General features: G+C 39.3%; 1 pseudogene; it reads right to left on the bottom strand.

Annotated features, from left to right (window-relative positions):
• Window positions 1-15,930: 15,930 nt before the first annotated feature.
• LOC147000236 (small ribosomal subunit protein eS8 pseudogene) lies at window positions 15,931-16,606 on the bottom strand (annotated as a pseudogene).
• Window positions 16,607-17,198: the final 592 nt, after the last annotated feature.

Here is a 17,198-nt window from a genome sequence, read left to right as displayed (position 1 = left end):
GTAAAGAATCACTCAGGAATTATCTCTGTCTGCTTCTCCTCCTTTTACCAACATCTTTATTAATCCTGACAGAATTGATGGTGTTTGATTCTCTATTCAGTAAAATGTATTGTTCAGAAATCATGTGTGTTTGGGTAGAGCTGAGTGTGAAAAAAGAAGATAACGAAGAATCATTCACTGGACTATTAAATAAGTGAGGTTTTGTTTTTCTCCTTCTTCTCCTCCTCCTCCTTGCCACCCTTGTCGTCCTTGTCCTCCTCCTCCTCCTCCTCCTCCTCCTTCTCCTCCTCCTCCTCCTCCTCCATTCTCTTTCTCAGACATAAGCTCACTGAAATGTCTTGTTACCTGGTCAGGTGAAACCCAGAACTCCATTGAAAATTCTGTCAGTGTCTGGCAAGGTTCTGCTTCTTTACCAGGCTATGGCCAGTTATTTGTTAAGGACAGTATAGATTCTAATGAACGCAGTCCAATAGAATAACCAAGTATGTTTATAAAACATGCATTATGTACTCTCTGTATATCATGAGGTTAGTGTATAGCTATTCTCAGAATACACTCCACTGGTATGAGTAATGGCAGTTCAATCTCTCCTCTGCCAAATAGACACTGAGAATGGTATTTCTGCTTAAGCCAAGACTAAACTTTTCACTGTGCCCTGAGCTATCTACAGTAAAAAGTAGAATGTGAGCAACTCAAGTTTTATATAAGGGCTTTATGGAAAGTCAGAGGAACCAAAGGTTCTACTTAAAATTCAATACTGCCTTGCAGTGAAAAGTAACCTTGGGACAGCAGTAGCTCCTTCTTAGAGTACATACTGTTCTTAGATAACATACTGGATTCCTGTAAGGTATATTTCAGAGAGCACTGGACAAAGGGCTCTAGATACACCAGTCTTTTCCCAAATAGGAGGGACATTGAATTCTTTTTTCAATATGTTTGTTTTTTTTCTTCTTTTAGATGGATAATTTTGGGGTATTAAATGCAGGAGATTGGTAATGACATCATTTTGTACTTTCATACTAAGAAATATATCAATAAGAAACTGGTCCCACTAGATGACATAGAACTGCTCATACATGTGGACACATGCTCGCATGGAAGCAGAGTTGAGCAATAAAAACAGACAGAATCTAAGCCCTTTTAAAATATCTTCTTTAATCTATGTGTATATTTATGGCTGTGTTTATTTCTACACACATGCATTTGGAGACCTTCACAAACCAAAAGCGAGTGTTTAGAGACTGAAGAAAGTGTAGGATCCTCTGGATCTGGAGTTACATGTGGCCATGAGCCCCCTTAATGCGGTGCTAGGAGTCAAACTCCTATCCTTTGTAGGAGCAGTATATGCTCTTTAAAAAGTAATAAATTTCTTTTATTTATTCTTTTTTCATATATGATATTCTGACCAGTTTCTTCTCCCTTCCCCCCCCCCGCCCTCACCCCACCCCCCACCCCCCACCCCCCGCCATAGTCCTTCTTCCTTATCTCTTTTTTCTCCCAGATCTACTCTTTCTCGGTTTCCCTTCAGAAAAAAAAAAAAAAAAAAAAAGAAAACTTCCCAGGGATAGCCACCAAACATGGCATTACAAGTTATAATAAGATTAGGTACAAACCTCTTATGAAGCTGGGATGAGGTGATCCAGCTGGAAGACAAAGCTCCCAAAAGGAATCAAAAGAGATAGGGACAACCCTCTACCCCACTTCCATGGTTAGAAGCCCACAAAAGACCAACGAATACAACCACAACATATATGCAGAGGGTCTAGGTCAAAGCAATGAAGGCCTATTATTATTAGTTTAGTATCTGTCTATTTAATCTCTGTGAGCCCCTATATGCCCAGACTTCTCCCTGTTGTACAGAATTTCCTGAATTCTGCCTTATGTTTTGCTGTGGTTTTCTGCATCTGTTTCCATCAATTGCTGGATGAAGCCTTTCTGATGATAATTACACTAGGCCCCTAACTACTAGGATAGCAGAATATCATTATCTCTCCTTGTTACTTAGCCTCTCTGGGTCTGTGGAATATAGCATAATTATCCTTTAATTTTCAGCTAATATATACTTATAAGTAGATATTAATAAGTACGATATTTAATTGCTTAGCCCTCACCAGCCCCCAGAATGTAGAATTCTTAAAACTAACCTACCCGGCATTCTACTTCTCATCATTTGGTTATTTGAGTTAGAACTTTATAAGCAAGTCAATGAGCCAGTATAGCAACAGCAAATTTGCATGCATTAAAGTAAGACTCTTCTCATTTTTACTACTCAAGTAACATCAGTTTGATAGCAAATCAAGCCAGTCCTGGTGGTACAAGCCTGAAATACTAGCTACTTGGAAGATTAAGGTAAGAAGCTCATAAGGTCAAGCTCTATCTTGTTAGAGAGTGAGTTGAAGGCCATCCTGGGTAACTTAGAGGGAAGGAGGAAGGAAGAGGGAAGGAGAGAGGGAGGGAAGAGGGAGGAGATAGAAAAAAAAAACATCAAATCACTAGCTTCCCATAAGTACCTAAAATTTTCAACATAGCCCCTATTATAGGTAGCAATAATTAGGGTGTCTAGAAGAACACATAGTTGTTGGCATCCCTGGATGGCAAGCTGGTGTGTCAGAATGCTTCAAGGTTCAGAGGAAGAACATAATGATGTTGAGAGTAGCCCTTCCTTCCATATCTTACTACCAACTTTCTTGTCAATCCCCTTAGCTTCAGAGGTCATTGTTTTATGTCCTTAAGAGGAAGCATAAGAAGAGATTGCAAATGGACTTCTGCCCACACTCACTAGCAAATCTGCAGAGCTTCCCATCATCTCCTTTCACAGTTACTCAGTGTTGCAGGAACAATGAGCAAACTGGCTGTGCTTCTTTCTTATGCACACTCAGATGCTCAAGCACTGAGCTTTTGAAATCCCTTGTCTATTGTGTTACCCAAGGTTACTCTCTCCAAGGTCAGTCACTACTAATTCAACATACTCAAAATCACACCATTCTATAGCAAAAAGTCAATTAAATTCAGTGATGTAAGGACAAAAAAAAATTCCATTGAACCCCCTTTCTTTTTCCCAACATCTCATTTTTCTTCTCCTTTATTGAAAAATTTTATGAGAGTTGGATAAACTCTTTGTTTTATTGTTGCTTCACTTTCTCTTGAATTGTTCTGTTCATAGTCTGATTTCTATTCTTTAATGCTTCACAGAGATAAATTCTATCATAGTCACTTGGGACTTGGTTGAATGAGTTATGATGTGAGGAGTCTTGTATCCACAAGATCTTGTGGTGAGGGCTGATGGATCTTTGATTCTGTGTTTGGGATATTTTAAAATTTTCTCTGCCACGTTGATTTTAAGTCATCCTTAATATCTAACTAGTTTTTATACCCCATCTGTTAGTTAGTCCTGTTGTCCTAATGTCAGATTGGGTCAATGTAATGTTCCCAGCTCATCTCCTTATTGTTTTACTTGTTACCTCAAGATCTGGTTTTGGTTTTTGTTGTTTGTTTCCTTTTTACATTTTAGCTGAAATAATATGTAAGTCAAGATCACTCTATTTCTCTATTAAAAACCCTCCAATGATTTCTTAGGTTTCCTTTAGAAAGTCAAAGTACTGACTGTGTACTCTAGAACCTGCCCCATCATTCTCAACTGTGGCATAATGATGGAATATTCACAGAAGCACATACAACTAGGAAAAGACAAAACATGTAGATGAGAAGAGTAGTCTTATGTACATATGCAATAAAGTAACAGAGGGCTGACTACACACAGAATTCATACAGGCTTCCTCTTGTCAGGAACTTAAAACCAGCAAATAAATATTTCAAAGTAACTGTTATATATATATATATATATACACATGCACACACACATTAAAATCAAGCTGATTCAATAATGGCTTATTGTCTAAAGACTGAGAATGGAAGATCCAAGAACCCAGTAGTTGTTCACTCTATGAGGCTTGATGTCTCAGCTGATCTTCATTATATGCTAAAGGTTCTTATGCCAGGTAAAGGAATGAACTTGCCAGTGAAGGCAGGAGCAAGCAGTCTGAGAGATGCTTCCTTCCACATTCTTCATATAAGGTTCCAGTAGGAGGTGTGGTCAAGATTAGAGAAAGTTGCCTACTTCTTAGGGCAGAGATGGATTGAACTGTGGATTTATTAAATTGGGGTTATTGCTTTTAGGAAAGATTTATATACAGAGTTTGTTTGAATCACATGGGAATTTTCACCCTTGGTTCAGAACTAGGGTAGGGAAAATTAGTCAGTGACTCCAAGTAGAGAGGACAGTGATAATTACTTGCTATAAACAGTTATTAATAAAATTAATGCCTGTAGCTCCAGGTAGACAGCTGAACACATAGATGGTATAACAAGATGGTTGCTCTAGGTAGAAAGCTGAACTGTAAGATGGTATGAAGATAGTTTGCTCCAATACACCTCATAGAATACTCGAATTCTGTCTAACCTGGGCTCCACCCTCAACCCTCCTTACCACTTTGGCTTAGTTGTGCTACCCCTCTAATCTGTATAGTGTTTTCTTTTGATACCTCCACCCCACCCCAAATTTTCACTACAAATGACATAGTCACTCCAGTGATCCCTCTCTTTTTAAAAAGTAAAAGGGGGGAGTTGTGGGACCATGAAAGGCAGCCTAGTTTCTGGTTGAGCTAGGTTTAAAACCCTGGAGACCCAGCATATAACTCTGCAAGGAATGGTAGGCATTTGCCATGCTCCTAGACATCAGGCTCCTGACATGAGGCCTCAACTCTCTATAATTCTGTGGCCATCAGTCTTGTAAGCCAATGCCCCATGACACTCCACAGAATAGAGAACAGGACCACAGATCATGTAGCCTCAAGGCAGATCAACATTTTAATGAGGTACCTAAAGGTCTGAAGGGCTTAGCCAATTAAGCCCGCATTCTCAGACACTCCTCCCTACAAAAGGTGTTTAACCTCAGGCCAGCCCTGAGAAAGTGGGGTAAGGTTTCACTCATCACAACAATCCGCCATGGCATTAAATGCTTTAAAACTATGGACTATCTCTTCTCTTCAGAATCCACTGTGGGGAACAATGGAGGACATCTTCCTCTAAAGGGCCTCTTCTAATCTCCCATAGGAGGCCTCTCTATACTCCCAACCAAGGTATCCACCAAGCCAGGCCACCCACCCGATCAAGCCAAGGACTCTCTCCTCCCTGCAGGACATAGCCAGAGCATTCCTACCCTCTTTTCTCTTTGGCCCCTGGCTAGAGCCAGTCTGAGGGCCTCCACTCTGTTCTAGCAGTGTCTGGGGTGTCCAAGAGTCTGAGAACCTGAAGTCCTAGGCCTTTGTGCGGGTGGGACTCCTGAGCCAACTCCAGCAGTTTCCCAGGGGGACCTCAGACTGTGCTTCCCCGCCCCCAGAATGGGGTCCCACAGCTTCATACAGCCCGCCGCCCACCCTGCTAGACGGTGTGGGGAATGAGCAGTCAAAACGCCCACATCCCGCCTCCACGAGTGACCCTAGCCCTGTGGCCGACCTGATGGGGGACAGCATTTTAACCCACATTCTACAGGAATCTTGGGTTATTATCCTGCTTGGCAAATAGAAAAAGCCTAAGAATAGGCACATACAGTATTTTAGTTTACTTCATTTGTTTTGGATTGTTTTAGCTTTCAAAGCGGGTGTGATTTTGAGGTCTGTGTCTATATTATTGCTCCGGGAGAGAGGTCAGTATAAAAGGTTTTCTGGTTCCTGGCTCAAGGATGTGCTGCTTTGGGAGAAAGGTTTTGTCTTTGTGTTTTTGGAAAAGGTGAACTTGTTGATAAGATGAGGCCTAGCTTGTCTCCACAAGGGCATCTTCATATGAATCCAGTAGTTATACTATTTTATTTTAGGAATATTTCATTTTTCAATAACGATTTTTAGCTGACATTCATGGAGAGAACGAATCCTTAGAAGTGTGCCGCTAGTGAAAGGAAATCCTAACTAAGAGTGTGTTTCTTTACAGAGCTGTGTCACACCATCCTTTGGGCCCTCTGATGGAAAAGTAGAACTGAGTCTCAAATAATGCCTTTTAAATTGTCTCCTCTAGTACTATAGATGTAGGGCAGCACTGTATCATACCTCTGTGGGTGTAAAATAGCTGGTACCTGCTTTATGATGCGTAGTAGTGACGGTGCTTTATCAGAGCTGCTTTAATGTTACGGTTCCAGGTACCACAAGAGTAACAGAACTGTGCTGTTTTCTAGGGTTTTATTATTTTTACTTATTTTTAATAGAGTGTGCTGGATGTCTCTACAATTTTGTTCAAATGACTGCAGAACCTACAAAAGCTGCTGCTGCTATTGATGGTCTTTTTACATAAATATAAATACACACACACATATATATATTTATATATATACATAAATATATATAATTTCAATTTTTTTGGAAACTTTAGTTATACTGTCAACTTTGGAAAAAAAGTATCCCAGTTTACTGTGTTGAGTTGGCATTGTACAGAAATTAACAGCCTTATTGTTCTAGAAATGTTGGACTTAATTTTTTCCATTTGTACAGGGATAACACACTGTATTAAATACGTAAGGTCTCATTTACATGGGCTTGATTACAAAAATTAATAAAGTATTCTCTGAATAAAAAAGTCTGGATTAAAGGTATATTTTGTCATTTCAAGGGTCTAGATTAGTCACTCACAGTTGTACCCAGCTATTTTTGGGTTTTAGTTCATTTCAAATCTAGTCAAGCTGACATCACACTAATCATACTCAAATTTCCCTCCTGAAAACGAAAGGATATTTTAGGAAAGATCTGCAATTTCCCATGCTTTAAATGACACCATCTTGTTGGGAGCTATTAAGACAACTCTTGATCTCTGAATTGGGCCTCTCCCCCCGAGAAGAAAAGGGGGTCAAAAGCGGGCCACCGACACACCGATTCCGAGAATGTTCCAGCCCTACCGATTCCAAGAATGTTCCAGCCCTAAGCCATTGCCGATGTCCTGACCACACCCTGTTACCACCAAGTTCCTGCTTCCCCGTGTAGCTGCCAAAAGAAAGAATTTCTATTGCCCCCCTCCCATAAGTACTTCCCCTTTTGCTTGTATTGCCCTACCCCTCCCACTGATAAGAAACTGTACTTCCCCTTTTGCTTGTGCATTTAAGCCTTGGACCTTTTTCAATAGAATTGGGGCTTTGATACATTCCAGAACGGTTTCCGTGTCGTTATTCGTACAAGGCCCTCGTCTCTCTCTACCCCCCATTTGGTTCTTAGGAGGAGGTCCCCTCGTGACCCTCGAATAACTGGACCTGCTGGACGGGTCACCATCTTAAGGAGGCTTTGGGATTACCAAAATAGAAAAGGGTTGTCATTCCGACCTGTCAGTATATACATTGGCACATGCAAGAGCAGCCTCCAAAGCTTGAACTGTATCTAACCTACTTTGCAGGAAATGTTAATGCTACTTGTGTGTTTTGTTGGGTCTTAATTATAGAAGGTGTTAGGAGTATTTCTTTTATGTGTTTATGTTCTTTGAATCTCCTTTGGATCTATAGGGTGTATAAAACTCCACAGAAAGTACTATCTTAGCTCCTCTATCATACTTAGAAAAACACATAATCAGAGTAAGTAGCCAATGACTCCTATGGAAGTATTTCATACTGCTTACAGTATCAGGATCCTCTAGCCACACATGGTTTCTTCCTTCACTCTCTGTTATATTCTTTAATTTGGCTATAATCAGTAGGTTTTCTATGGAATTCTCATTCATTGTTTATTTTAATTAACCTCCCAGTCCTCTTTTCTCCTTAATGTCACCCACCTTCCTCCCTGCTTAAACTTTCCCACCCTTCTATTGATAAACAACACATGCCTGGGAAGTCATAGAACCAGTAAAAGAGTTACTAATGTTGAATTAAATTGACATAATATCAAACTGCCTTTAAGTATATGTGTTCATACTCAGAGACAAAAGCTTCTCTTAGCATTAGACAGAGACGTCTCTCCTTTTCATGAACACTGGTGGATGCAGAGGCACATGGCTTCCCAAGATGCTGAGAATAAGTGAGGTTTGAGGGCTCACCCTTAACTAAGACATTATAACACACCCTCTAGGTCTCGGGAACCATTTTAGAACTTGTGAGAGATGAATGTAAAACCTGGAAGATACAGAGAAGGGCTGAGAACCAGCATCCTCTGGCATTAACATTGTTACAATTGTGAATTCACGACAGGTGCAGTTTCCTGCACTGTTTGCACAGACAAGCCCTGTCCATAACTAATTATAGTCAGGGAAGGATACATGGGACATTGTACTTTACTGCTGAACTATTGGCTACTGATACATTCTAGGAGAGGAGCAGTCACTGTCTTCAGTTGTGCCCTCACTGCTGGGCCCATCAGAATCATGATGGTATACATGACTCAGGTTAATCTCAGCAACTCATAAAACAAAAAAATAGATATGAATAAGAAAGATATATTACTTTTGAAGAAGAGAGGTAGACAGGGGTGCATGGAGGAAGACAAAAGAAGGTAAGAGGTGAGAGTAACCAGGAAGCCTTTATAGATGTAATTATATGTGAAACTGTCAAAGAACAAATTTAATTAATAAAACACTAGTAAGAGATAATTTTCCCTCCAATAATACAGTTTTTTTAAATGATATATACCTAGATGAGAGTGCTCCAGCATCCCCCTACTCTGGGGTGTCAGACCTGCCCTCTCATTGCTGTCAAACTAGGCCATCCACTGCTCCCTATATATCTGGAGCCAAAGATCCCTTTAGGTATACTCCTTTCTTGGTGGTCTAGTCTCTGAGAGAACTGGGTGGTCAGGTCAGCCTATGTTGTTCTTCCAATGGGGTTGCAATTTTCCTCCACTCCTCCAGTCCTTCTGCCAGTTCCCCCACCAGGTTCCCTGAGTTTAGCCTGATGGTTGGAGCACTCTCATACAGGTAAAGGGGAAGGAGGATGGCAGATGTAGGATAGGGGTGTGTGGCAGAGGGATAACCGGGAAGTGGGATATTATTTGAGATGTAAATGAATGGATTAATTAATAAAAATAAAAAAGGAATATATCTAAGCATTCACTTACATTCATTTCATGATTTGGGTAAATTAAGAGAAATGTAAACCCATTGGTTATCTGTATCTGGCTGTTCATGCTAGTCCCAGGTTATATAAGTTAATGATGACACTTTAGCATTGAATGGGTGCTATTCAATTACACAACTCAGATATCCTTATCATCATTAAGGATATTAGGAATTACTCCACTTTTGAAGCTTGGTTTCTTGACATATTCAAATAACTTTTTTCTTAAGATTACTTTGGTTGATTCTAAAACATAAAGTTCACATGACATATCCTTATGCTCTCCCTGTCAATGTGGAGGATGTAATGAATCCCTGTGTACATCCCAAAAGCACAGAATCACCATTCATGAGACAAATCTATCTTGTCAAACTTCTTATGGCAAGTAATTCAAAGGGTCAAAACCATAATTGGAATTCATTATCAATTGAATCATCTAGTCATTCTATAATTAATTCTACAAGCATTCATTTGCTCCTGTATTGTCTGTGTTTTGATTACAATTCATCATTTCTTTTCTCCCTCCAAACTCTCATATATTCACATCCTTGCTTGTTTTCAAAATTATGGTCTCCTTTTTCATAAGGTGTTATAACTTGCATATATTTACTTACACACACACACACTTATGTGTGTGTATATATATATGTATATATCCCTAAATATAACCTCTTGGCTCTATATAATGCATGTTTTGAGGAATGGTCATTTGCTACTGGCAACCCACTGGTGTGCTCTTCCCTGGGGAGGACCACCTCTCCTGCTCCCAGCTTTACTCAGTTACCTATACTTCTTTGTGTAGGTTTGAGGCCTCTTGGGCTTTTTCCCATCCACTATGACTTATTCACTGCTGGACTGCTGGTTCATCTCAGGTTTTGGTCGTTATGTTGGTGAAATTTTATGGGTATAATTTCTGCTGTTACTGGAAGCTACAATCTCACAGAAATACACAGTGATCCTCTGACTTTTATAATCTTCCTGACCCTACTTCCACAATGTTCTCTGAGCCTTGCATTTAAGAGTGTTTTGTTAATGTATCCACTGGGACTGGGAAATTAGTTGTTGTTTTCTTTAGTACTCTCCTATCTGTTGGAAAGACAATTTTTTGGATGAGTGGTGCACATTTATAAGGACAAATGGTTATAGATTAGGTATTATTCTGGTTTAGTATGTTAGTGGTTGTAGATTATCTTCCAACAACCATGGTCACACTAGCCTGGAGTGTAGTTAACTAGGTTTCTAATACTAAGCATGCTATCCTCTTTGTTGAATTGGTCTTAAGTTCAATTAGACAGTTTTGTTATTGTCAAGGTAAAAATGTCACTACTGCATGTATAGGGTTATGGTGCTGTGCTGGTCGTGGTGTGGACTATAGGTAGGAGTCATGGCTGGGTAGGAATGTTGGTTACCTCCTCCATTTAGAACCTTGCTTGGTGCCTTCTGGTCCATGTTGTCAGGGAGAAGAAATTCATGTAAGTTCCAGCTCAGGGGTCTCTGAGATCTATTTCTGAAGTGCATGGTTATCTTCAACAATGGGCACTTACCTTCTACTCTGGAGGTAAACAAGGGAAAGCACAATAGGCTGTATGTGGAATCTCTTGTATGATCCTTCACAACAACTCAAAAGAGAGCTTCTCATGTCTTGTATTGAAATTTTAGTTAGTTGGGCTTAGACTCTTGAAGGAAGCACCATCAACCCAGATGATGAAAGCTAATTAAAACTATTTATGTATATTTGTACACTGAATTATGGGCTTTATCGTTTTTGTTTTTTTAGGTAAATAGTAAACAGTATGATTTCTTGTTTCTTTTTCAGTATTCCACTGTAATTTTACCTAATTAGGAGAATAATTTACAAGCTTGCCTACAGCTCAATCTTTTGGAGGCATTTTTCTCAATTAGGGTTTCCTTCTCGCAGATGACTCTAGCTTGTGTCAAATAGACATAAAACTTGCCAGCACAGTTCCAATAATCACTCTCAAGTGCATACAACAAAGTCCCCACAACTTCTCACTAGTCCTCCCCTCCTAAATTTTCCAATTTGCTACGTAATTCTCTTGCCACAGAAGTCATACATTAACACATAGAGCCCGTTGGAACCTTCAATACCCAAATGTTAAAATAATCATATTCTTTCATAAAACCACAATGAAAATAACAGTCATTCTTGCTGAATTCTCACTCGTGCTCTGCAAACTCAGTGGTGCTGGGCACATCTATGGACACTGTCTGTCTCTTAATGCTTTATATATATTTTAGACTGCTATCATATTCAGTTCAGATAAATCACTTATATACCTCTGCATTTTTATGTGCCTTTGAGCAAATCCCAATTCTTTACTTCACAAGTTTAAGATATCTAATGCAATAATAACCGAGTGAGAGATGGATACTTTCTTAGTTTCTATTTTTAAAGGTTAGGCAAATGTGCTCTATTTTAAGCATATAGGTTCCCTTGCTGGGTATGGCGGTATACACCTTTAATCTTAGCATTTGGGAGGTCTTTCAAATATGAAGAAGTTTGCTCATTAACAACTCCAAGCAGTGGGGGGGGGCGTGGGGGGTGGATATCAATGCTGTTTGCAGTCCAGACAAGGAGAGTGTATGAATTGCCAAGCTTCCAGGATAAATACACAAATGTACAGAATCAGCTCTATTTGTAGACTAAGAACTTAGTAGATTCAATGATAATTAAATGTCGCCACATCATATTATTCCATACATTCTCAAATTAAAATTATATATATATATATATATATATATATATAATAAAATTGAAAAGTAAATGCAAACATCAGGATCAACCAATACTCCTGCCTTATAAAGTAAAACAATGGAAATATCGATTGCAAGAACAAGTCACAGATATGTAAAAAAATTAGGAAGCCTAAGAGAGAGTCTCAAATGTGTCCAGACATTCAGACCAGAAACCGTAAATAAAGACTAACTGTAGGAATAGGACCATTGGGGATGTAGCTTAGGGCTGGATATTAGAGCCACATGAGATTTGATTCTAATTTTCTTTTCCTTTTGTCTTCAAATGCCCTAGGGATCTTTGTTCAGATGATAAATTCTGTCATCCTAGGCAACATTTTCATTGGCAGTTCCAAGTCTTTTGTAAGTCTAACATGTTCGCTGCCATGCCTCCACATCTGTAACAGTTAATTTTAATGTCTCAGCCCCTGAGGAGGCACTGAACACATTTCAGTGCACCAACCATAGCTATTGCCTGAAGAACCAGATACTTGGCAGCAGATTAACAAGTGACCTTTCTAGCTGCCACTGTCTGCACAATAGCTTGGTCACCAAGACCAGAATACACCTCTTCTTGGGCTAGCCTCAGATGGGAGACAGGAATTGCATGCTCACTCAGGAGCCCTAGATTTATTAAGAAAAAGACTGGTCATAGCAGAGGAGTGAAGACCATAACCACACAGCACATTGTCCCACTGTGGAGGTTGTGTGCACAGCATCTGCATGTATCTCTATGTTTATGTGGTTGCGTTCCTGTTTCCAGTCAAAATTAGACTTGGGATATGTTCTGTGCCTTTTCTGGGAAGACATTAACAAATGCTTATTTGCCACAAATATGGTATCAGAGACAGACTAAAGAAATAATTCTATCTTAGTGAACAAATGAGATCACTACAGTTGTTTACAGGAGCATGGATAAGGAGTTATTACAGGAACATTGATGACTCAGAGCTATGCCTTCTAGGAGACCACAAATCCAATCAAACTGACAATGATGGTACACAGTCTTTTTTTTTTTTTTTTAAGATTTATTTATTTATTATATGTAAGTACACTGTAGCTGTCTTCAGACACTCCAGAAGAGGGCGCCAGATCTCGTTACAGATGGTTGTTAGCCACCATGTGGTTGCTGGGATTTGAACTCTGGACCTTTGGAAGAGCAGTCGGGTGCTCTTACCCACTGAGCCATCTCACCAGCCCGATGGTACACAGTCTTAAGAGCACTCTCTGTCAACCTGACACCAACCCTCAATAAAATTCCAAGTCTGAAATGTCCTTTTTTCTCCCTCCATTATGTAACGTTTACCTTCTGCTTTTGGCCATGGATTGACATAAATTTGATCTACATTGCACTAAAAACTAAAGCACTGCTTATCTGTTGGTATCTTTAGGTAGAATATATTTCAATATTATTATCATAATCTATAAGATTTAAAGACGCTGTAGATAATTGAGATTATGTGTACTGCATTATTTATTTTCACATGAATTACAGAATTTCCAACTTCCAATAATCTCAATATAGAATGCAAACAATACATCTCCAGATAACATGGTTAAAGGAAACATAGCGGCCACTCTCTTCTCAGTGCAACTGGAGGCCAGTGTACTCACTGTGGAGATGAAAAAGCACTAGTCTTTAGAGAAGATTTGCTGCCAGCATGTTTGCATCATCAAAAGAAACAAGCTACATCTTAGGGGGAAACAGGGGTGAAGGAGATTGGTCATAGGGTACCTAGTTTCAGAGGAATAAGAAGAACTGCTCAGTGTCACAGAGAAGATTGTATATAGAAAATGTACTGTGGAGTTTGCATATTCCTGCAGTTTGGGTTTAACCTTTTGTGGGACTTATTTGGTAAACACAACTGTCATGAGGACATGATAGTTATAGCCATATCGTGTCCAGAGAGAGCGCTTTGCAACATTGCTTTCCATCCTCCACTTGTTATATTTTTCTCATCTCCTCAGCCACAATGTTTTCTGTGCCTTGATGACTGTAGGGTTAGTGTCGGTGTCCTGTTTAAGATTAAACACTCAGGTTCTTATTCTCAGCACCTTGAGCTATTAAATACCTCTCCACTGACTGTCCACTACAAAAGAGGCTTCTCTTTCTATGATTAAGAGACACTCAGGTTTGTGAGTACAAGCACAAGTATTTAGAAAGCAGTCTGACACTGTCTACAAGATAACAATAGCAGGTCTCACTGTAGCACCTGTGACTTTCCCACCATGAGATTTTGACCAGGACTACAGTACCAAGCATGATCATTAAACCCAACACCATATTGAGAAGCTTGCAGGAGTGGGTAGTTGCTGGGGATGGAACTTCCCTTCCTTTTTTGAAGATATGGCCACCTAAAGGGAAACTGTGACTTCTGTAGGGAAGATATGACCACTGGTAGGCTTCTGGTGCTGCACACATGCATAACACTAATGGGACCTTTTAGCTTATGAAAAAGAGAGAAAGAAAGAAAAGACAAGAGCTTGTTGGTGAGGATATTGGGAGAAATGGGGGGGGGGCTGCAGGGGTATAGATATGCTTATTATTATATTCGTGTGTGAAATTTTTGATAGTAAAGTTTTTTGGTTTTTTCTCAATAGTAAATTTTGAGAAATAATTTAAAACAAAGATTTAAAAATCTAGAAGAAAGAATTTTTAATGTTTTCACCATAAACAAATATTAAATAGGGTGCCCAATGAAGAATTTTAAACAAATTCTAGCATTTTGTAACATGTATGGGTATTAAAAGAGAAAATAGCACCCCACACAATGATATAGTATTTGTTTTTTAAGTTTTATTAGTTAAAAATTATTTTTACTTATTTTATGTGTATTTATGTGTGTCCAGTTATCTCTATGTGCACCACATTCAAGCAGGTACCTCTTGAAACCAGAAGAGGCTGTGGGTTCCTCGGGAACTGGAGTTACAGGCACTTTTGAGCAACTTATCTAGGTGCTCAAACCCAAGTCCTCTGCAAGAATGCCAAGTGCTCTTAAGCATGGTGTCTTCTCTCTAGTCACAAAATAAAAAAATATTAAGTCCAGGTTTTGTTGGTGATCAAAGTAGTAGTGAATACAGTCTATGCAGCATATTCCCTGACTATAAACTCCTCCCAGATGAGACATAGCCCGGATGAGGCGTATCTTGTATCCTTACACCTCATAATTATAAAAGGGAACTTAAGCTCTAAAAGCAACTTTAGTGTTCATTAATCCTCAGAGCCTAGTTATACTGATTAAACTGGGGAGCATAAGAAAATGTTTAGAGCAATTTGGTAGCCTAGACCCCCACTGATATCCCACTCTGCTCCTTACCAAAGCCAGTCTTCTCAATGAGTCTGTAATGTGTTGAGAAGAGGAACAAAACAAATAGCAAAATGTAATTTAGCGCATTGAGCATGTCATAGAACAATTAGATCCTACTTTTATTAGATAACCCTAATTTTACTTAGAAATACAAGTTGCAATTCAAATATCAAGTCCACAATCAAGGAAGATATTTAATGAATACAGCAAATACTGGTATTACCTTATTAATGATTACCTTATTAATAATGAAGGGTGTCTCTAAACACATTAGCATACTGTTTCATTGACTATTGCTATATTTAAGTAGGAAAGACACTGCTACCATTCTCATTTGATGATAATGAAACCAAAATGCTACGAGGGGAAGCAATTTACCAAAGTGTATAAATGCTTAGCAGTGGAACCAGCCCATGGAGACAAGAACTAAATCATTATTTGATGATGGGAATAAATAAGCAAGTAAGTGGCCAAAGTCAAGGGAAGGTATGCATGATAGAAAACTGAGAGATCATGTCAGTGGGAAGCAGAAGAGAAAATTTAGGAAAATAAGAACTTATGATAAAAAGACAAAAATAGATGGTCAAAAAATTGGTAGCGGGAAGCCAAAAACTTTCTTTTCAAAAATTTTTTACAATAAACATCCTTATTTAGGTAAGTAAGGATATGCCACACATAATTTGATAAACAATGATAGATAATTATATAGATGAACTATATATCCTATTTCATTCACTTCAATAAGAAGTAATTATAAGTTGTGAACTTGTGTTCTTTTTTTTTTTTTTTTTTTTTTTGAACAGCAGACACCTTTATTACACTATGCATGAGGCTCATTTGCCTTTCCGGGCTTTGATCTTCTGCAGATAGAACTCCAGCTCCTTGCCTTCGAGCACATAGCCATCTGCTCTGCCACACTGGCCTGGTCTTGAGGCAATACAGGCTAGAAGCTTGCCCTGCTGGAACTGCTCCTCCAGGAGACTGCTGATTTTGGCATTCTTTTTCCTTTCGTCGTATTTCTTTTGAATTTTTTTTTGATCGTTTTTTGTTTAAAATCTCTTCCTCCTCAGGAGTCAGCTTGGCCCCCTTCTTGCGGCCCAGGAGCAGTGCATAGTGGGACTCGTACCACTGTCGGTACGGCGTGCTGTCAATAAGCACGATGCAGTTCTTCACCAGGGTCTTGGTGCGGACAAGCTCATTGTTGGATGCATTGTAGACAACATCAATGATCCTTGTTTTGCGAGTACAACACTCAGAGCCCCAGGAAAAGTTCCCCACATCCAATCTCAGGGCACGGTACTTCTTATTGCGGTACTTCTTATCCTCGAACTCAGACTGTGTGTATGCAGCGAGGGCCAATCTTCGTGTTGGCAGCGGGCTGTCTCAGCTCATACTTCCGCTTCTTGTGATAGGGTTTTCGCTTACCCCCGGTCTTGTGGCACTTGTGCCAATTGTCCCGAGAGATGCCCATCGCTCAGTGCTAGCTCATGAACTTGTGTTCTTGTTCTAGCAATGCTCTAATGTAATTGTAATTCAGATTGTGAATGTGTATCTTTCAGAATCAAATGTCTAAAAGTTATAGGACCTGGGAGTATGACTAAGTAGTGGAGCATTTGCCCAGCATGCTTGAAGTACTAGACTCAATCCTACCACTATGAACAATGAAGAAATAAAGAGATTAGAAAATACACAGCCATACAAAATGCTGCATCAGATTTGCAAATATATGAAAAATTAATACATTTGGTGAATATCATAAATGGACAATATTTAAAGGAAAAACAAGGACCATAGATATTACCTATTATGGTACAAACTTCTTTTCTATTTTCCCTTTGTCTTTAGTAAGAAAAATAATCCAACTGGTACAAAAATTCATATCCACAACACACAGAGAAAACTCAACTTGAGGAGCTCTAACATGCCCAGGATCATAGGGTCAAGGTGAGGGGGACAAAACATTTGTTCCAACACCATCAGGAATAACTAGGACCAGCAGGATCCAGGGATGCAGGAACCCAACCTGAGATCCTTCAAGTTTGCAACGGTCTACTTTGGGCACA

Source organism: Mus caroli, unplaced genomic scaffold (assembly GCF_978045245.1).
Source record: "Mus caroli unplaced genomic scaffold, Mus_caroli_1 scaffold_19, whole genome shotgun sequence".
NCBI classification, from domain to species: domain Eukaryota; kingdom Metazoa; phylum Chordata; class Mammalia; order Rodentia; family Muridae; genus Mus; species Mus caroli.
The sequence above is the reverse complement of the archived record's forward strand: the minus strand, read 5'-3'. Positions and strand labels throughout refer to the sequence as shown.